Consider the following 22,322-nt stretch of genomic DNA (forward strand, 5'->3'; position numbering starts at 1 on the left):
GCAGCATGTCATTCTCAATGAAGAAAAGTCTTCCGAAGTAAGAGTGATTTCAGGTGTGCCGCATGGGAGTGTCATAGGACCGTTGCTACTCACAATATACATAAATGACCTTGTGGATGACATCGGAAGTTCACTGAGGCTTTTTGCAGATGATGCTGTGGTGTATCGAGAGGTTGTAACAATGGAAAATTGTACTGAAATGCAGGAGGATCTGCAGCGAATTGACGCATGGTAAAGGGAATGGCAATTGAATCTCAATGTAGACAAGTGTAACGTGCTGCGAATACATAGAATAAAAGTTCCCTTATCATTTAGCTACAAAATAGCAGGTCAGCAACTGGAAGCAGTTAATTCCATAAATTATCTGGGAGTAGGCATTAGAAATGATTTAAAAAGGAATGATCATATAAAGTTGATCGTCGGTAAAGCAGATGCCAGACTGAGATTCATTGGAAGAATCCTAAGGAAATGCAATCCGAAAAGAAAGGAAGTAGGTTATAGCACGCTTGTTCGCCCACTGCTTGAATACTGCTCAGCAGTGTGGGATCCGTACCAGATAGGGTTGATAGAAGAGACAGAGAAGATCCAACGGAGAGCAGCGCGCTTCGTTACAGGATCATTTAGCGTTACGGAGATGATAGATAAACTCCAGTGGAAGACTCTGCAGGAGAGACGCTCAGTAGCTCGGTACGGGCTTTTGTTAAAGTTTCGAGAACATACCTTCACCGAAGAGTCAAGCAGTATATTGCTCCCTCCTACGTATATCTCGCGAAGAGACCATGAGGATAAAATCAGAGAGATTAGAGCCCACACAGAAGCATACCGACAATCCTTTTTTCCACGAACAATTCGAGACTGGAATAGAAGGCTGACCCGATAGAGTTACTCAGGGTACCCTCCGCCACACACCGTCAGGTGGCTTGCGGAGTATGGATGTAGATGTAGATGTAGATGAATATGCGCGAATGTGCTAATTTGTGATTGGCAGAGAAACATCACGGCCAATCGGAAAGCAGAATCAAACCCGCTCAGTTTCGCGCGTGTATACGGACCAATCGCAGTTTGTCACTGAATCAAAACAGTAAATTGACATATATACATTCTGAAAATTCACAAATATAAAATCAACTCCCTCTTAACAAAACTACTTTACTAAAATCATAGTCTCACTTCCGCAGTACCACGAACTGACGAAATAGTTTATAACAAATCCCCAGATACGAATAACTAGCATACAAGCAATTCTCGAACATTCCTACGAGCCCAATTACTTCAATGTACAGTATTAAAGCTTTACATATATCATTATTTCACATTCACACCTTCATTGACTATCATAACTAAGCACAATTATGATAGTAGTTAATAAACAGAAAATTAAACAAACAAAACTGCAAATAAAAATGTTGTTGTTGTTGTTGTTGTTGTGGTCTTCAGTCCTGAGACTGGTTTGATGCAGCTCTCCATGCTACTCTATCCTGTGCAAGCTTCTTCATCTCCCAGTACCTACTGCAACCTACATCCTTCTGAATCTGCTTAGTGTATTCATCTCTTGGTCTCCCCCTACGATTTTTACCCTCCACGCTGCCCCCCAATACTAAATTGGTCATCCCTTGATGCCTCAGAACATGCCCTACCAACCGATCCCTTCTTCTGGTCAAGTTGTGCCACTAACTTCTCTTCTCCCCAATCCTATTCAGTACCTCCTCATTAGTTATGTGATCTCCCCATCTAATCTTCAGCATTCTTCTGTAGCACCACATTTCGAAAGCTTCTATTCTCTTCTTGTCCAAATTATTTACCGTCCATGTTTCACTTCCATACATGGCTACACTCCATACAAATACTTTCAGAAATGACTTCCTGACACTTAAATCTATACTCGATGTTAACAAATTTCTCTTCTTCAGAAACGCTTTCCTTGCCATTGCCTGTCTACATTTTATATCCTCTCTACTTCGACCATCATCAGTTATTTTGCTCCCCAAATAGCAAAACTCCTTTACTACTTTAAGTGTCTCATTTCCTAATCTAATACCCTCAACATCACCCGACTTAATTCGACTACATTCCATTATCCTCGTTTTGCTTTTGTTGATGTTCATCTTATATCCTCCCTTCAAGACACCATCCATTCCGTTCAACTGCTCTTCCAAGTCCTTTGCTGTCTCTGACAGAATTACAATGTCATCGGCGAACCTCAAGTTTTTATTTCTTCTCCATGGATTTTAATACCTACTCCGAATTTTTCTTTTGTTTCCTTTACTGCTTGCTCAATATACAGATTGAATAACATCGGGGAGAGGCTACAACCCTGTCTTACTCCCTTCCCAACCACTGCTTCCCTTTCATGTCCCTCGACTCTTATAACTGCCATCTGGTTTCTGTACAAATTGTAAATAGCCTGTCGCTCCCTGTATTTTACCCCTGCCACCTTTAAAATTTGAAAGAGAGTATTCCAGTCAACATTGTCAAAAGCTTTCTCTAAGTCTACAAATGCTAGAAACGTAGGTTTGCCTTTCCTTAATCTTTCTTCTAAGATAAGTCGTAAGGTCAGTATTGCCTCACGTGTTCCAGTATTTCTACGGAATCCAAACTGATCTTCCCCGAGGTCGGCTTCTACTAGTTTTTCCATTCGTCTGTAAAGAATTCGTGTTAGTATTTTGTAGCTGTGGCTTATTAAACTGATTGTTCGGTAATTCTCACATCTGTCAACACCTGCTTTCTTTGGGATTGGAATTATTATATTCTTCTTGAAGTCTGAGGGTATTTCGCCTGTTTCATACATCTTGCTCACCAGATGGTAGAGTTTTGTCAGGACTGGCTCTCCCAAGGCCGTCAGTACTTCCAATGGAATGTTGTCTACTCCGGGGGCCTTGTTTCGACTCAGGTCTTTCAGTGCTCTGTCAAACTCTTCACGCAGTATCGTATCTCCCATTTCATCTTCATCTACATCCTCTTCCATTTCCACAATATTGTCCTCAAGTACATCGCCCTTGTATAGACCCTCTATATACTCCTTCCACCTTTCTGCCTTCCCTTCTTTGCTTAGAACTGGGTTGCCATCTGAGCTCTCGATATTCATACAAGTGGTTCTCTTCTCTCCAAAGGTCTCTTTAATTTTCCTGTAGGCAGTATCTATCTTACCCCTAGTGAGACAAGCCTCTACATCCTTACATTTGTCCTCTAGCCATCCCTGCTTAGCCATTTTGCACTTCCTGTCGATCTCATTTTTGAGACGTTTGTATTCCTTTTTGCCTGCTTCATTTACTGCATTTTTATATTTTCTACTTTCATCAATTAAATTCAATATTTCTTCTGTTACCCAAGGATTTCTACTAGCCCTCGTCCTTTTACCTACTTGATCCTCTGCTGCCTTCACTACTTCATCCCTCAGAGCTACCCATTCTTCTTCTACTGTATTTCTTTCCCCCATTCCTGTCAATTGTTCCCTTATGCTCTCCCTGAAACTCTCTACAACCTTTGGTTCTTTCAGTTTATCCAGGTCCCATCCCCTTAAATTCCCACCTTTTTGCAGTTTCTTCAGTTTCAATCTACAGGTCATAACCAATAGATTGTGGTCAGAGTCCACATCTGCCCCTGGAAATGTCTTACAATTTAAAACCTGGTTCCTAAATCTCTGTCTTACCATTATATAATCTATCTGATACCTTTTAGTATCTCCAGGGTTCTTCCATATATACAACCTTCTATCATGATTCTTAAACCAAGTGTTAGCTATGATTAAGTTGTTCAAATGGTTCAAATGGCTCTGAGCACTATGGGACTCAACTGCTGAGGTCATTAGTCCCCTAGAACTTAGAACTAGTTAAACCTAACTAACCTAAGGACATCACAAACATCCATGCCCGAGGCAGGATTCGAACCTGCGACCGTAGCGGTCTTGCGGTTCCAGACTGCAGCGCCTTTAACCGCACGGCCACTTCGGCCGGCGATTAAGTTGTGCTCTGTGCAAAATTCTACCAGGCGGCTTCCTCTTTCATTTCTTAGCCCCAATCCATATTCACCTACTACGTTTCCTTTTCTCCCTTTTCCTACACTCGAATTCCAGTCACCCATGACTATTAAATTTTCGTCTCCCTTCACTATCTGAATAATTTCTTTTATTTCATCATACATTTCATCAATTTCTTCGTCATCTGCAGAGCTAGTTGGCATATAAACTTGTACTACTGTAGTAGGTGTGGGCTTCGTATCTATCTTGGCCACAATAATGCGTTCACTAAGCTGTTTGTAGTAGCTTACCCGTGTTCCTATTTTCCTATTCATTATTAAACCTACTCCTGCATTACCCCTATTTGACTTTGTGTTTATAACCCTGTGGTCACCTGACCAGAAGTCTTGTTCCTCCTGCCGCCGAACTTCACTAATTCCCACTATATCTAACTTCAACCTATCCATTTCCCTTTTTAAATTTTCTAACCTACCTGCCCGATTAAGGGATCTGACATTCCACGCTCCGATCCGTAGAACGCCAGTTTTCTTTCTCTTGATAACGACATCCTCTTGAGTAGTCCCCGCCCGGAGATCCGAATGGGGAACTATTTTACCTCCGGAATATTTTACCCAAGAGGACGCCATCATCATTTAATCATACAGTAAAGCTGCATGCCCTCGGGAAAAATTACGGCCGTAGTTTCCCCTTGCTTTCAGCCGTTCGCAGTACCAGCACAGCAAGGCCGTTTTGGTTATCGTTACAAGGCCAGATCAGTCAATCATCCAGACTGTTGCCCTTGCAACTACTGAAAAGGCTGCTGCCCCTCTTCAGGAACCACACGTTTGTCTGGCCTCTCAACAGATACCCCTCCGTTGTGGTTGTACCTACGGTACGGCTATCTGTATCGCTGAGGCACGCAAGCCTCCCCACCAACGGCAAGGTCCATGGTTCATGGTCAATAAAAATGACGACAGTATTTTGACTACAACTCAGTCTCCGTCAGCTAGTAGCCTGGTAACTACACATACTCACACACTCAGCCGCTTGACAGCACCTGCCCTTCGTGTGACGAACACTGCGGTTAACAAAATTCAAGAGGATGCCAAAATCACGGGAGAGATCGTTCACAAAATCTTAATCTGAACAACACCGTGTTGCTAGAGGAGGCCGAAATGCACGCGTTCAAGCTCACGCAGACTGGCGTGAGGTCTGGAACAAAGGAGTTGAGTCTAATAAGTAAAGTACGAAGCTCTTGGAATACTTAACTTTAATCAATAATTGGAGAACATCGCTCTTGATGATTTATTAATAACAATCTCAATATAAACTGGTAATGGCGCCTTGCTAGGTCGTAGCAAATGACGTAGCTGAAGGCTATGCTAACTATCGTCTCGGCAAATGAGAGCGTATTTGTTAGTATATCATCGCTAGCAAAGTATGCTGTACAACTGGGGCGAGTGCTAGGACGTCTCTCTAGACCTGCCGTGTGGCGGCGCTCGGTCTGCAATCACTGATAGTGGCGACACGCGGGTCCGACGTATACTACCGGACCGCGGCCGATTTAAAGGCTACCACCTAGCAAGTGTGGTGTCTGGCGGTGACACCACAATACTTCGGAGGCGAAAGTGGAAAATGTTAACTGTGGTGTCACCGCCAGACACCACACTTGCTAGGTGGTAGCCTTTAAATCGGCCGCGGTCCGTTAGTATACGTCGGACCCGCGTGTCGCCACTATCAGTGATTGCAGACCGAGCGCCGCCACACGGCAGGTCTAGAGAGACTTCCTAGCACTCGCCGCAGTTGTACAACCGACTTTGCTAGCGATGGTTCACTGACAAAATATGCTCTCATTTGCCGAGACGATAGTTAGCATAGCCTTCAGCTACGTCATTTGCTACGACCTAGCAAGGCGCCATTACCAGTTACTATTGATACTGTGAATAATGTAACGTCAAGAGCGACGTTCACCATTAATGGATTAAAGTTAAGAATTCCACCAGCTACGTCTGTTTTTTCTAAATTCTAATTTCCTTGTCCTATTCCAGACCTCACGCCAGCCTGCGTGAGCTAAAACGCGTACCTTTCGGCTTCCTCTAGTAACACGGTGTTTGCTCTCCTGCCAACCACAACATTAACTACTTTACTCCACCTCTGAACAGGGAAACCACTAGTCACCAGATTAAGCCCCAGAATGCTGGTTATTGGTACGATTAGGCGCAATGATATTAATGTAAAGATAATCTATTATAATGGTGGGAAGAATTGTATTAAGAACCAACCGAATTCAGTTACTAGCCTAGCAGAGGAAGTATCGCAGTCGGCTCTGCAAGCACATTTGGAGGCTATCCCTGTTGTGAACGTTTTGCATACCAACGCTGCGGGGAAGTGTAGTGTCTACCAAGTCATAGAAAATAATTTGTGACTCTGCCAAAATAACATTTCGCCACTTGCTGTTGTTGTGGTCTTTAGTCCAGAGACTGGTTTGATACAGCTCTCCATGTTACTCTATCCTGTGGTTTGACACAGCTCTCCATGCTACTCTATCCTTCTTCATCTCCCAGTAACCTCCTGGTTCGCAGGAGACGAGGTACTGGCAGAAGTAAAGCTATGAGGACGAGGCGTGCGTCGTGTTTGGGTAGCTCAGTTGGTAGAGCACTTGCCCGTGAAAGGCAAAGGTCCCGAGTTCGAGCCTCGGTCCGGCACACAGTTTTAATCTGCAAGGAAGTTTCATATCAGCGCACACTCCGCTGCAGAGTGAAAATCTCATTCAGCTCAATAAGATATTTGGTTTCTGTGCGTACTACTGCCAGAACCAAGTCAAGTAGTGACATATGCTCAACAGCAAATCAGCTAAGTAGTGACGTTGGTAGCAATATGTTTATTAAAGCCCTGAAATAACTGCAAAAAATAAACCAATAAATACAAATAAAAATAAAAAATAAAAATATGGAAAGGCAATAAGGAAGAGAATAATTCAGAAAATACGCAGCCGGCCGGAGTGGCCGAGCGGTTCTAGGCGCTACAGTCTGGAACCGGGCGACCGCTACGATCGCAGTTTCGAATCCTGCCTCGGGCATGGATGTGTGTGATGTCCTTAGGTTAGTTAGGTTTAAGTAGTTCTAAGTTCTAGGGGACTGATGACCACAGCAGTTAAGTCCCATAGTGCTCAGAGCCATTTGAACCATTTTTTTGAAAATAACGCAAATTAAAACAAGATTAGAAGAATTTTCACACGATATGAAAGCATTTCAAGTCTCTCAGCTGTGGTAACTAAGACAAATTGGAGTAAAAAATGAGGCTCAGAAACCTCACTGACTCTTTAAATTGGCATCCCACATGTGCAAGTCAGGTAAATTAAAAATACAACAACAATTAAAATGAACGCGCACACACTTATCTGCCGAATACTGGAAAAAAACGTCTTGCAGCCCACTGCTCTAAGCTTCGCACCGTAAGTTGCAACTGACAGGTCGCTGTTGCAACACTGGAGGAGGAACAAAAAACAGCAAACTCGTTCACAAGTAAGGAGCATTGTACAGGATTGCTTACTTGTAGAAGTGTTACTGGCTATGGCTATGACAATGAGAGTGACACTTAAAACACTTCCCTGAGGAACATCATTCGCCTGCTCAAAACGATCCGACAGCATTTCACCAGCTCGGGACCTAAAAAAGTGGTTAGACGGGAAGGACCGAATAAAGATGGGGAGATGGCCACAAAAGCCCCACTGATGGAGTTGCACGAGGATACTGTATCTCCAGGTAGTGTCGTATGCCTAACTGATATCAAAGAATATACTGGGACAGTGATGGTTACGTGAGAAAGCCTACTGAATAGCCCCTTCTGGCAGGGTTGTCGACAGTGGACCGAAAGCTGCGGAATCCATACTGAGAGCGGATAAGGAGTTGCCTGGTCTCCAAGAACCAGACCAGACGAGAGTTTACCATTAGCTCCAAGGTCTTTGGTACACAGCTCGTTAAGGCGACGCTCCAGTAACTACCGGGACATGTGCGGTCCTTCCCTGGTTTGAGGAGCGGTATCAGAATTGCCGAGATGGGGAAGTTGCCCTTCTACCATTAAGATTAAAACAGTCGAAGAGGATTTCCTTTAACGCTGCTGGCAAATGTCTAATCATGCATTAACGGATATGGTCGTGACTGGGTGTGGTATCACAAGTCTCAGAAAATGCTGATTCCTGTTCCCACATGGAGAAAGGGCACTTATGAGACTCACTAGGGGAGGCCTCGACGTTTGGAACGCGGATTTACTGCAAACTTCGAACACTCGTAGTACTCCATTTGGACAACAAAATGTGTAAGCAGTAGCACGTACTTCTCAAGCGTTATTGAGAAAATCGCAAAATAATTTCGATCGTCAAATAGATACACCTGTGCGTGGCCATTTATACCACGGAAGCGGCGGCAGCCGACTGGTTAGCGCTCAAGCCTTGTAATCGTTGGGTCGCTGGATCGAGTCCCGTTCGTCAGTTTTTTTTTTATTTTATTTCCAACACAGTCATTTTCTTTACTATTTGTATTACAATTGATGTAATGGCAAAAATATGTGTAATCGGATGAACTTTTATTAAATTTACAATGTTATTTGGCAGTCTACAAATTTTTATTATCACAAATAATATAATTTACTATCGACTAGTAAACGACCAAACGCATAAAGTGATACTGAAAATGTATGCTTGTCCGTGTCTTCAAAATTGTTCGTATTTAATCGAAAGAACGAGAAATTGCTTCTCGTGAAGACGCTATTAAAATACAGTCGATGCTGCATGACCAATCAACAGCGTCGATATTTAAGGAAATGCTGCGTTATGCATGGTTTGCTTCCAAATTATCGTCTGAGAGAGAGGTTTTTCAAAATGTTAACGAGGTTTGTTTCCCCACGGAAAACCTCAAAAGACCTTACGTATGCGGAAACATGGCATTTATTCAATGCAACTGGTGCCGTTTTCCATGTTTTTACGAAAAATACCATCCTGCACCTTGTACTCGTAATGCCGAAAGCGACGATTAATTGTACATCTTCCGAAAGCCGTCTGTGCCGCTCATAAACTTGGATGTAACAATTCGCTACGGGCTCCTTCCAGGTATGAGGGATTTCTCAAATCACGGACAAGCGTACATTTTCAGTATCACTTTATGAGTTTGGTCGTTTACTAGTCGATAGTTATGAATATATTATTTCTGCCAAATAACATCGTAAATTTAATAAAACTTCATCCGATTACACGTATTTTTCCCATTATATCAATTGTAATATAAATAGTAAAGAAAATGACTGTGTCGAAAATAAAATAAAAGAAAAAAAAAACTGATGAACGGGACTCGATGCAGCGACCCAACGATTACAAGGCTTGAGCGCTAACCAGTCGGCTGCCGCCGCTTCGTGCTATTAATGGCCACGCACAGGTGTATCTATTTGACGACCGAAATTATCTTGCGATTTTCTCAATAACGCTTGAGAAGTACGCGCTACTGCTTACACATTTTGTTGTCCTAATGGAGTACTACGAGTGTACGAAGTTTGCAGTAAATCCGCGTTCCCAACGTCGTGGCCTCCCCTTGTCAGAGTTGTGCTATCGCCAAGTCCAGCTTTCCGCCCTGTGAAGTCTCACGGTATCGACGGAAAGCCGGATCCTGGCTGACATCGGCAGTAGTCGTTGGAAAGTGCGCTGCCATCTTCTGAGTAATGTCTCCAGGCGTTGTTTGGCGGCACCCATGTTTCCGCACCGCTGCTATTGGTAAACGATTGTGTGTACCGGAACACCTCCGAATGGCTTCCCATACTTCCACAGAACAAGTGGAGCGGTTTATAGAGTGCAGGAACGCTTGACATTACCTTTTCTCGCTCTCCGTAATTACGCGTTGATTCTTGGCTCTCGCTACTCGAAAGACTGTGTCTGCAGTTGGGCGGCATTTAAACGGTCGAAGAGCCGCACGCCTGGCCCAGATTTCCAAACGGCATTCATCAGTACACCGAGGTGCGGGATGCCTCCTAAGATGACCTGAAGACGTTGGGATGGATAATACAGCGACATGACAGATCACTCATGTGTTATGGTCCGCCCATTCCTGGACTTTGTTGCAGTGTTTAAACTCAGCCAGCTGGCTGAATGGCATCCAGTTAGCTCTGCTGACCATCCAGTTTGGTGCCTTCTGTTCAGGTAATACTCCACCCAGGAGGCGAATACGGAGTGGGAAGTGCTCACTGGAATGCAGGTCGTCAGTGACTTCCCACTGAACAGCGTCGCCCAGGGCTGGAGAGGATACAGTCGATGGCTGATAATGACCCAGAAGCAGCACAGAAATGAATAGGTGTACCGATATTGAGGATGTATAGCTCGTGAGACATCATGAGGTTCTCCAAAACCCGCCCCCAGGGGGCAAGTACAAGTCAAGCCCCACAAGACATGATTGGCATTGAAGTCTTTCAGTAGGAGTAATGGGTGAGGAAGTTGCTCTATAAGATCCGTGAGAGCCTCAGAGTCTATTGCATCTGGGAGATATAAATACAGTAAGCAAACATAATGAACTTCAACTGCAAAGGCTTGCTGGTCAGGGGGGGGGGGGGGGGGGGGAAGCACAGGAGTAGTGTTTGTTATTGACAAACTAAGCAACCCCTCCTTTGTATCTTTCCCCAGCCATGTCATGCTTGTCACAGGTTGTACAGCCCTGAGGTGCAGGGCTATCAGACACTTTAAAATTCATTTCCTGCAAACACAAGCACTGGGTCCATTCCTGTACTGGCAGTTTCTGTTCTTCCAGATACGTCCTGGACCCATTAATGTTCCACTGTAATGTTGTTGTTGTTGTTGTCGTCTTCAGTCCTGAGACTGGTTTGATGCTGCGCTCCATGCTAGTCTATCCTGTGCAAGCTTCTTCATCTCCCAGTACTTACTGCAACCTACATCCTTCTGAATCTGCTTAGTATATTCAACTCTCGGTCTCCCTCTACGATATTTACCCTCCACGCTGCCCTCCAATACTAAATTGGTGATCCCTTGATGCCTCAGAACATGTCCTACAAACCGATCCCTTCTTCTAGTCAAGTTGTGCCGCAAACTCCTCTTCTCCCAAATTCTATTCACTATCTCCTCATTAGTTATGTGATCTACCCATCTAATCTTCAGCATTCTTCTGTAGCACCACATTTCGAAAGCTTCTATTCACTTTTTGTCCAAACTGTTTATCGTCCATGTTTCACTTCCATACATGGCTACACTCCATACAAATATTTTCAGAAATGACTTCGTGACACTTAAATCTATACTCAATGTTAACAAATTTCTCTTCTTCAGAAACGCTTTCCTTGCCATTGCCGCTGTAATATGGGAACCAAATACCAATGGGGTCGTACTTTCACCCTGATGAGCCCATAGTGGGTACAAGCTCAGTCTTGGGGCGAAATGATTGCCTAATCCGATATCAAGGTCCATTAGCTCTACAGAAGAATCTTGTAAAAGGTGTCAGAGAGAATGACGTCGACGTCATCGGACTGTTTACTTCCGGGCTTCATCAGCGGTGGACACTTTGATTTTTCGGCCTGGGTAGGCTTTGGAGCCACAGCTGCGGCGGTGGAAGTGACAGCACTGGACAGAATCCCAGATTGAATCTTTGGAGAGGCTGGGAGCTTTGAACTCTGCCACTGCCCTGCGACGCCCTTTTCTGAAGCTCTTGAGAGAGGTACAGGTGCCTAAGCAACTCCTGCTGCACTTCAGAAACGCAGGTGTTACTGCTGACACAAGCGACCTCCGGTCATGTAGCAGCATCGGCTTTCTGCGTGGGCTGTTTAAGAACCAAAGCAAAGGAGGTAGTGAACACTGGGAGCAGCATGGCTTTTTTGGCCTCACCAAATGGGATGTGCTTCGTAGTCTTAAGCTCTTGTACCTTCTGTTATTTGAGATACGTGCTGCAGCGCCGATTCCAGAGAGGGTGAGCCCCTGAGCAATTCATACACTTCAGTGGTGATGAACACGTGATTCCTTCATAGGCACCCTTACCACATTTGCCACAAGTGGCTTCTCTCTTACACCCAAGAGTAGTATACCCAAACGCTGGCATTTGAAACAGCTCATTGGCTCGTATACATAAGGCCGCATGCTTTATCGGAGGAAACTAGTCTTAACGTCCAGAATGAGATTTTTGTGGTGTCACCGCCAGACACCACACTTGCTAGGTGGTAGCTTAAATCGGCCGCGGTCCAGTAGTACATGTCGGACCCGCGTGTCGCCACTGTGTGATCGCAGACCGAGCGCCACCACAAGGCAGGTCGCGAGAGACTGACTAGAACTCGCCCCAGTTGTACGGACGACGTTGCTGGCGACTACACGTACGAAGCCTTTTCTCTCATTTGCCGAGAGACAGTTAGAATAGCCTTCAGCTTAGTCCCTGGCTACGACCTAGCAAGGCGCAGTTAACCATATCTGGAGAGAGTCTCACTTGTATTCACCATAGAGATGTACCACACGAGAGAATAAAGTTAAGTATACGAGAAGCTCCGTTCTTTTCTTTATAGCTTTCATCAAGTATCCTGTTTCAGACTTAACGCAAGACGGCGTGAGTTGACGCGTGCCCCTTTCGGCTACCTCCGTGTGGCGTAGCTACCTTGTTACGCCACAACAATTTTCACTCTGCAGCGGAGTGTGTGCTGATATGAAACTTCCTGGCAGATTAAAACCGTGTGCCGGACCGAGACTCGAACTCGGGACCTTTGCCTTTCGCGGGCAAGTGCTCTACCAGGAGAGTTTCTGTGAAGTTTGGAAAGTAGGAGAGGAGGTACTGGCGGAAGTAAAGCTGTGAGGACGGGGCGTCAGTCGTGCTTGGGTAGCTCAGTTGGTAGAGCACTTGCCCGCGAAAGGCAAAGGTCCCGAGTCCGAGTCTCGGTCCGGCACACAGTTTTAATCTAACAGGAAGTTTTAGTCTTAACGTATTCTAGAGGTTTTATGCTGCTGAAAGTCAGTATAATGAGTCCTATTTGACAAGATTGCCATCCACCCTTTTCATGATGTTTCGCACATCAACTATTCGTTCTTGAGCCCACTTAATAATAATAATAATACTCATGAGAGAAAATTGTATCTCACCTGAGCGGTGAGTGTTTACTTATAATAGGATATTACAATGTTCTTTTTCTTTCACTTTCAGCCGGCCGGTGTGGCCGAGCGGTTCTAGGCGCTTCAGTCTGGAACCGCGCGACCGCTACAGTCGCCGGTTCGAATCCTGCCTCGGGCACGGATGTGTGTGATGTCCTTAGGTTAGTTAGGTTTAAGTAGTTCTAAGTCATAGGGGGCTGATGACCTCAGATGTTAAGTCCCATAGTGCTCAGAACCATTTTTTTCACTTTTATTTCCAAGTTATTTGTAATATTTCACTAAGGACGGTACAAGATTATGTTAAAAAATAAGATTTTGAAGCCAAAAGAGTGGGAAATAATATAGTTTATTGGAATGCTGAATAAACCCAATATGCTTTCAGAAAAAAATGTGGAGCAGTGCTTATCGAAAGCTTCCTGTAAGCAGTTCAATTGGGTATTTTTGTTCCTGTGCAACCTACCGCCAGAACCAAATCAAGTAATGATATAGGTTCAACAATAAATGAGATACAGAAAGGAAACAAGGAAGAGTAACAAAAAGAATGTAGAATAATTCAGAAAAAACTGGATATTAAGATAGGGAATTCAAAAAAGTGTCCAAAAAGTAGCATGAATCTTTGAAAACTTTAAGATATAATGAAAGCATTTGTTGAGGTACACAGTCATAAGCTAATTTGTCTGCCCAAATACAGAAAAATGAAAATATAGAAACTGATGTTGCATGCCCATTTCTGCCTGTGTATTTGGGCAAATTTCAGGAACTACTGTAGAGATGTTAATACAGTTTTCATTAACAGCTGATCTGATTCACAACGTAGGTTCAAGTACATAATTTATACATATTTCATGGAAATTGGCTCAACTGTGATCAATAAAGCCAGCCTCCCATGTGAAAACGATGCCATCCACATGTATCTGTGAATGACATAAATTGGCGATACAGCCAGCGCCATTTTGAGGCCAAAGTGACACAGGTTGCCGCTAGGGGCGCCAGTGAGAAAGGTGGGGCAGAGGCACCACAACTGTGACGTCTCCATACAGGACAGACCGATTAAAATTATTTGATAGTTGACGTCTGTCACTTGTTGCTACTGTGTCGCCTCATATGTTGCAGGGTACCGCTCGGTTACAGGCGACACACAAACACGGCGCTCACTTCAGGAAAAATTTGGAAATTTGTGATAAATTCTTATGGGACCAAACTGCTGAGGTCATCGGTCCCTGGGCTTAGACACTACTTAATCTAACTTAAACTAAATTACGATAACGACAGCACGCACACACCAATACCCGAGGGAGGACTCGAAACTCCGACGGGGGCAACCGCGCGAACCGTGTCAAAGCGCGTTTGACCGCTCGGCTATCCCGCGCGGCTGCTCACTTCGGAAATGCAGTTAAGGTGTAATGCCGAGCGACGCTGGAAGCGGCCATTGCGAGGTATGACCGAAATAGGAGATGCTCTGTCGACATCTGATTTAAAGCGACCAATGACTGAACTGCGGCAGACGACTCGTTTTGTAGCCCTGAATTTAAACTCATGTTCTAACCTAACTACAGCTTCGTGATGCACAATGTATCCGAGAAAACTGCAATCAACAATCTGCGGCAGAACTAAAATTACGATCGCTTTGCTGACGGCGTTTAAGGCTAATCTCTACGAGCACACTCAAAACAGCAAAAAGTTCATAATATATTTGCTTTCATAGCCACTTTTGCAGCAAAATTTCAGTTTAATTGGTAAAAGCAAACTACAATTTCTCGCTGTCGCTGGTTACCTGAAACTCTTCTCACACTGGCTACGTGGGATGCCCCATTATTAACCGATGAGAAGTTCGCGTCGACACTTGTTTCCAGATTATAGGCAGTACAAGCAGTCTAAAAGCGAAAAAATAATGATACAAAGAAAAGTAAGAGCAAATGAAAAGTCAATACGATAACATAAATAATTTGGTAAAGTATTAGAAGTAAAAAAAATACATTTAAACCAGTTAATTGAATAAGAAAATTCGCTGCATTTGGTAATATTCTAACCTTCGACCTTCGACTGGTTAGATTTGTAAGTTAACCACTAAACCATGCAATTCCTCTGGAAGAAGCTTTCCTATCTACAACTCTGGTGTTCCAGTCGCAACGATCGACAGCCGTCGGAAATTTGGCTTTACGTAATGTGGTGCGAAGCTTATCAAATGTAATCCGACCTCTGTGATTATAATAACTGTATAAATGACGCTGAATCGCGTCTTGTGCGGAAGGATACAATATCGTGTGGCCAGTGCTGCATATGAAACATGTGTATTTCGTTAGCATCATTGTGTGTGTGTGTGTGTGTGTGTGTGTGTGTGTGTGTGTGAGTGTGTGTGTGAGTGTGTGTGTGTGAGTGTGTGTGTGTGTGTGTGTGTGTGTGTGTGTGTGTGTTGTTTTTGGTATGGTTATCACGTGTGACGAAATACGAAATAAAAGAGCCAGACCCACAATTTGGGATCCAAACATACCAACAAAGAAAGCCAGACAAGTAATTGGAAGGGAACTGATCAACTGTTGTTAAGTTTGGCAACGGCGAACGGTTCAGGTGTGACTTTGTGCGCTCTAATTGGAGGAAATCAACTACAAAGCATGAAGTGTCAACTATCAAGCAATTTTAATTGTACTATAGCAGCGGTCACTTCGGGTGACAAGCTGACAGGGGCGCCAGGGGCACCCAAGTACAAGATTTATAAGCAGTGCATATCACAGTTGGTACTAATGTAAACACCGTCCGATCAGGCCTTGAAGACCCAACCATACCGACCGACCACCATGCCATCCTCAGCCCACAGGCGTCACTGGACGCAGATATGGAGTGGCATGTGGTCAGCAAACTACTCTCCCAGCCGTATGTCAGTTTATGAGACCGTAGCCGCTACTTCTCCATCAAGTAGTTCCTCAGTTTGCCTCACAAGGGCTGAGTGCACCAAGCTTGCCAACAGCGCTCGGCAGACTGGATGGCCACCCATCCCAGTGCTAGCCCATCCCGACAGCGCTTAACTTCGGTGATCTGACGGGAACCAGTGCGACTCCTGCGGAAAGGCCGTTGTCATTAATCACACCCTATTACGTGCAAACTGGTTAAAGTATGACGAATTAAAGTCCTGGCTGTGTCTTTCTCTCCGTACGTGAAATCTAATCCCAGGGATTTTGATACAGTTTTCGATAACACATAAAATGGTTCACGAGAAAGGTTTCTGTATGTAACTTATTACTGCTACACCAAACATGTCGTCTGGTCACAGATAGTCCTACCTGTGTGAAACCAGTGTGGATCCCCATTGATTTAATAGAGAGAGATGATTGTATCACTTGAGTGGATGACGTAGGAAATCGGTTGGTCGTAGATGCTACAGAATCGACCAGTGCAACAGAAAACAGGTATAAAGAAATGAAAACTCGAAAAATTTAGATCGACAAAAACCAGACATACAATGTGGATCAGCAAAACAAATGAAAAGGGTAGAAAATTGATGTACAAGTAGCTCATGTTAGGTAAAGTGCTAATACTCAATATACAGCGGGAAAACAAGGAAAACTGGAAAATTTTAGAAGCAGGCGTGTCAAAAGCAGCTTAGAAATAAGCAAAGGAGATTAGGCAGGATTCGTAGTACAAATTTAAACGAAGACCACTATTTAAAAGTGCTTCGAGTATTCCATTTGTGGAGAATGTAAAAGTATTTTTTGCTTCTTTGTGGATAGGCCAGTGAAAAATTAAAGAATAGTGAAAGCAATTTATCATATGTTACAACGAAGAAGGTTTTGAGCTAGAATATCACCCAAGGCATTGCATTGATGTGACACTAAAAATAAATTTAAGGCAAAAACCAATTGAATGGCTTCAGGTAAAGATAACAAATTAGATTTGTATATTTAGGATAAAAACTGCTCTAATCAAGAGGAACACATCAGCAAAGCGGCGAAACGTTTCCCAAGTGTAGTGTACTGTATTATGTAAATAGAATAAAGTTACTGCAAGGGGAATATCTTAGTAGTGCCAGGAGAAAAGCAAAATGTGCAACTAAGCTAATGGATTACAGAGAACTTGACAAAAGATTGAGGTAAGGGAAAATTAGAAAATAAAACCATTTCAGAACGAGGCTTTCAGGCATGGTGATAACATCACACAGTATTTTGTAGATTGGTCTTATCTGTGGTGGAAAAAATGGAAATTTACTAAGCTGATTATCAGAAATATAATGTAAAACACGTTATTACATCAATTTCTACCATTAGTGGAACACAAAACTGTCATAAAATGTTAATTATGGATAAGTTGTAGTTCAGGGAGATATAAATGTGTGCAAGACCCATGGTGTGGAATGCCTATCAGTATCAGCAATAATTGTGTGGTGGCAATATAACACAGAGATGGTGTTTGATTAAGGCAGGATTGATGATGTCTGGGCAATAAAACAGTAGTTACTGTTAAGGACTTTAAGAAAAGCTATATTATTAATTTATATTGGGAAATACAGCGATTGGAGCAGATTTGCAAGTTATGAGAAGTTATTTTTGATAAGTAAAAACACAGCTTTTGAAGATGTGTGGGTGTAAACAATATATAAGGCATAGACTTGCTGTGCACGTTGCACAAGAGCTGAGTGGAGGGAGCATGTAAATTTTTGAGACATTTCTGGACGCTGTCAATATAAGACTTAGGGATAAGGGTCTGATAAACTGCCTGAATATTATCATACTAGGATTTTAATACTCTGTTCAGTGGTTGCAGAGAATTTATAATGGTAAATTAAAGTGGGTCTGCCATATTGATCTGTCTGATATCAAACATGTTACACCATAGCCGTTGCTTCTTCAACAAGTTTCTTCCTTTTATTGTTCCTGAAATACGTATATTCATACAGTTTTATGTAGGCTAAGACTACATTTCATCAGATTTTGTTATTGTTTAAATTACGTATGTACATTACATTACGTATGTACGTGTGTGTTCTGCTCCTACTACCAGAGATCATCCATAGATCTAAATTATGACATCATGCCCTCTGCAACATAAGTGTGTAACGGCAACGTCTGAATTGAATTTTCGTTTAGAATACAACCATTAAAATACTGTGTATTATGCTGAAGTTGAGTCATGTAACCACTTTCTTTCGGCTTGACCATTTTGAATCTACACATCTACAATTCAATACTTGACCTGTTGTGCAAGAGCAAATACGCTTTAATAGCTTACACTTGCCACATGCACTTGTAGATCCTAACCGACCTAGAAATATACGATTCCTAACAGCTATAATTATTTGTCTTCAAATGAAGTAAATACTGCTGTAATTTTGCTCAGTTCACTGTTCTCAGTCTATAATATAAAAATGAATCGCAAAATGTGTTGGTAAGCGCATAACTCAACAACGCCTCGACCAATTTGGCCAAATCTTTTTTTAAAATGTTCGTTGAAGTTCAAGGATGGTTTTTACGGCGAGAAAAATTAGAATTATTGCTGGAAAAACCCTAAAAATAGCCCTTTTCTTTTTCCTATACAAATGATTTGTAACTAAAACGTAGTCAATTTGAGCTTTATTGCTATGGTATAAAGTTCATATTAAATTACAAGCACTCACTGTTGTCTAAGCAATGTAGGTGTGTTCCTAACGTCAAAGATCATATCTATCAAAACAATGTGCGTGTGTGCGTTGGAGCACAGAATACATAGTTGGAGAAGTTTAATGTCGCGTTCCGAAACTCGCGTTTCTTTTGTATTAGTTTCGGCACGCGAGATAAAATGCATCAGTTTCCACGTCATTACATCAGTCAAACAAAAATCGCGTTACAATTCGTACGGCTTAAAAGGATTTGACTTCAAGGCATATAAAATTTAAAAAAAAAAAAAGTTGTCTGTGACCTAATCTACTGAGTTTGCTTTTGTCAACTGATACACGAAACAAATTCGTGTTTTGTGCAGAGTGTTTACTTAGTTAGTGTTTGTTTAGTTCGTGATTAGTGAAAAACTAATTTATATTTGATATGCCTCCTATAAGACGAAGCAATTTAGGTAGAAGAACCAGAAATGCTACAAACCAAGCTAATTACCGATCTAATCGTACGGCACAAGAACGTGACGACGGAAATGAACGTGAAAGAATTCGGATATCACAAACGCGTGAAGCGCGAGCGCGACATTCAACTAATAATCGCGCAAGTTTGAATCGAGCTGCTTTCAGTTACGATGTGTCAATTGACTACAGTAACTACCAATGTGTTGTTATTGGTTCTATGAACTCGGTTTGCTCACACTGTAAGGCATTAAAATACAAAAACGAAGCCAATGGATTGTGTTGCGCAAATGGTAAAGTGAAATTGATACCATTGGACCCACCACCAGAACCATTGTACTCATTGGTTTCAGGAATAGGAACAGATTCTATACACTTTTTGACACATATCCAACAATATAACAATTGCTTTCAAATGACTTCATTTGGGGCAACAAATGTAGTTCGGGAAAATTTTATGCCAACTTTCAAGGTATGTATTATAGCAGTTACTCATAATTATTTTAGCGAACAAAATTTTCTGTCACAAAAGTTAAGATGTGTCATTAATCTTCAATTTCTTAATCACTTATATATCACTTAGTCATCATATTATATGGTGATTCAGTTTCAGTGACACTTTTATTATATTTTATATTTGATAGATATTAGTTTAAACTAAATATATACTTTTTAAGATCAAATATTATTTAAGTTTGATCACTGACAATCCATTAATTTATACCACACCATAATATTTTATTTTATTTACAGATACAAGGGCAAATATATCACAGAGCAGGTTCACTGTTACCAGTGTCAGATAGCGACAACAAATTCCTGCAAATTTATTTTATGGGCAATTCACCACAAGAAATTGATCTGCGTTGTGCACATAACAATTTAGTAAAGAGGTCTATTGTAGAACAATTACAAACTTTATTTCATCAACACAATCAATTGATTATATTGTTTAAAACTGCCCTGGATCTGATGCCATCCGATAATCACAAAATTGTAATCAGAGCTGATAAAACACCTGCAGGTCAACATACAAGACGTTTTAATGCACCAACTATTGATGAAGTTGCTATCGTTGTAGTTGGAGAAAACTTGGAATCCCGTGATATTGTTTTACATCGTCGGAATGATCAATTACAACGTATAAAGGAAACACACCGCTCATATGATGCACTGCAATATCCCATTATATTTTGGCAAGGTGAAGATGGCTACGATTTCTCAATAAAAATGATAAATCCCATTACAGGTAACTAAAATATTAATTTAGCTATGGCGATAATATCTCAGTCATTATATTATGTATTTTAATTTTATATTTGAATGTTATTAAAAGAAAATCTATTTACAGGTTCAGAAACCAACAAAAAAGTCAGTTCAATGAACTATTATTCATACCGCCTAATGATTCGGGAAAATGAAGAAAATCACATATTGAAATGTCGGCGATTATATCACAAATATGTTGTTGACATGTATGTAAAAATTGAAACGGAGAGATTAACATTCATCAGGTTGAATCAAACCAAACTCCGATCTGAAGAGTATATTCACCTTCGAGATGCGATTAATACTGATGGAAATGCACAGAATGTCGGTCGGATGACTATTCTTCCAGCAACATACATCGGAAGCCCTCGGCATATGCACGAATATGCTCAAGATGCCATGTCGTATGTTCGTCATTATGGTACAGCAGATTTGTTCATCACATTTACATGCAATCCGCAATGGATAGAAATCAAGCAGGAGTTATTCCCTGGGCAATCACCCATTGATCGTCATGATATTACAGCCAGAGTCTTTAGACAAAAGTTGAAATCTTTAATGGATTTCATCGTAAAACATAATGTGTTTGGTGAGACACGCTGCTGGATGTATTCTGTGGAGTGGCAGAAACGAGGATTGCCACATGCACACATTTTGATTTGGTTGGTTGAAAAGATAAGGCCAAATGAAGTTGATGCAGTGATATCAGCTGAAATCCCTAATGTACAAGTAGATCCTGGATTGCATGAGGTAGTTATCAAAAACATGATACATGGTCCCTGTGGAACTCTTAATCAAAATTCACCGTGTATGATGGATGGTAAATGTTCAAAACGATATCCACGGACATTAATATCGGAAACAATTACTGGTAATGACGGTTATCCATTGTATCGTCACAGATCGACAGCAGACAATGGAAAATCAACAATTGTCAAATTAAATCAACAAGATATTGAAATAGATAATCGTTGGATTGTTCCATATTCACCCATTTTATCAAAGACATTCAAAGCACACATCAACGTTGAATCTTGCCATTCAGTGAAATCTATTAAATACATTTGCAAATATGTAACCAAAGGGAGTGATATGGCTGTGATTGGAATTGGTGCAGAGAATTCCAATGATGAAGTTACCCAATACCAAATGGGCCGCTATGTCAGTAGTAATGAAGCAGTTTGGCGAATATTTTCTTTTCCTATTAATGAGAGACACCCTTCTGTTGTTCACTTAGCTGTGCATTTAGAACATGGACAAAGAGTGTATTTTACAGCACAGAACGCAGTACAAAGAGCTGCTCAGCCACCATCTACTACATTAACCAGTTTTTTTGAGACATGCCAAAACGATCATTTCGCACAAACATTGCTATATTCTGAAATGCCAAAATATTATACCTGGAATCAATCCTCAAGGAGATTTATACGACGGAAACAAGGAAAACCAGTTCCAGGATATACAGATGTATATTCCACCGATGCGATTGGCCGGATTTATTCAGTACATCCAAGCAATGATGAATGTTTTTATTTACGACTGCTATTAGTCAATGTACGTGGCCCAACATCATTCCAACAGTTACGAACTGTTCATGGTGAATTGTGTGGATCCTACAGAGAAGCCTGTCAACGTTTGCAATTGCTTGAAAATGACGCTCATTGGAAGCAAACTCTCAATGATGCTGTAATATCATCACACGCTCATCAAATACGAACATTGTTTTCTATAATCATATCTACATGCTTCCCATCAAACCCAATTGATTTGTGGATCAAGTACAAAGATTATATGTGTGATGATATTTTGTATCAAATACGGAATAGAATGGGAAATCCAAATATACAAATCAGTGAAGAAATTTACAATGAAGCATTGACTTCAATTGAGGACATGTGCTTGATAATGTCAAACAAACTATTAATTCAATTAGGCCTGACCGCGCCCAA

The 22,322-nt window shown here is 41.9% G+C and overlaps 1 protein-coding gene and 1 non-coding gene across 2 annotated transcripts in view; both read left to right on the forward strand.

The window, feature by feature from the left end:
- The window catches only part of LOC126209885 (venom protease-like), a 180,365-nt gene that overhangs the window by 55,775 nt on the left and 102,268 nt on the right, over positions 1–22,322 (forward strand). The window lies entirely within an intron of this gene.
- Trnas-uga (transfer RNA serine (anticodon UGA)) lies at positions 6,588–6,662 on the forward strand. Its single transcript has one exon. It is a non-coding gene; the product is annotated as a tRNA-Ser (tRNA).

This window comes from Schistocerca nitens, chromosome 10, assembly GCF_023898315.1.
Source record: "Schistocerca nitens isolate TAMUIC-IGC-003100 chromosome 10, iqSchNite1.1, whole genome shotgun sequence".
NCBI classification, from domain to species: domain Eukaryota; kingdom Metazoa; phylum Arthropoda; class Insecta; order Orthoptera; family Acrididae; genus Schistocerca; species Schistocerca nitens.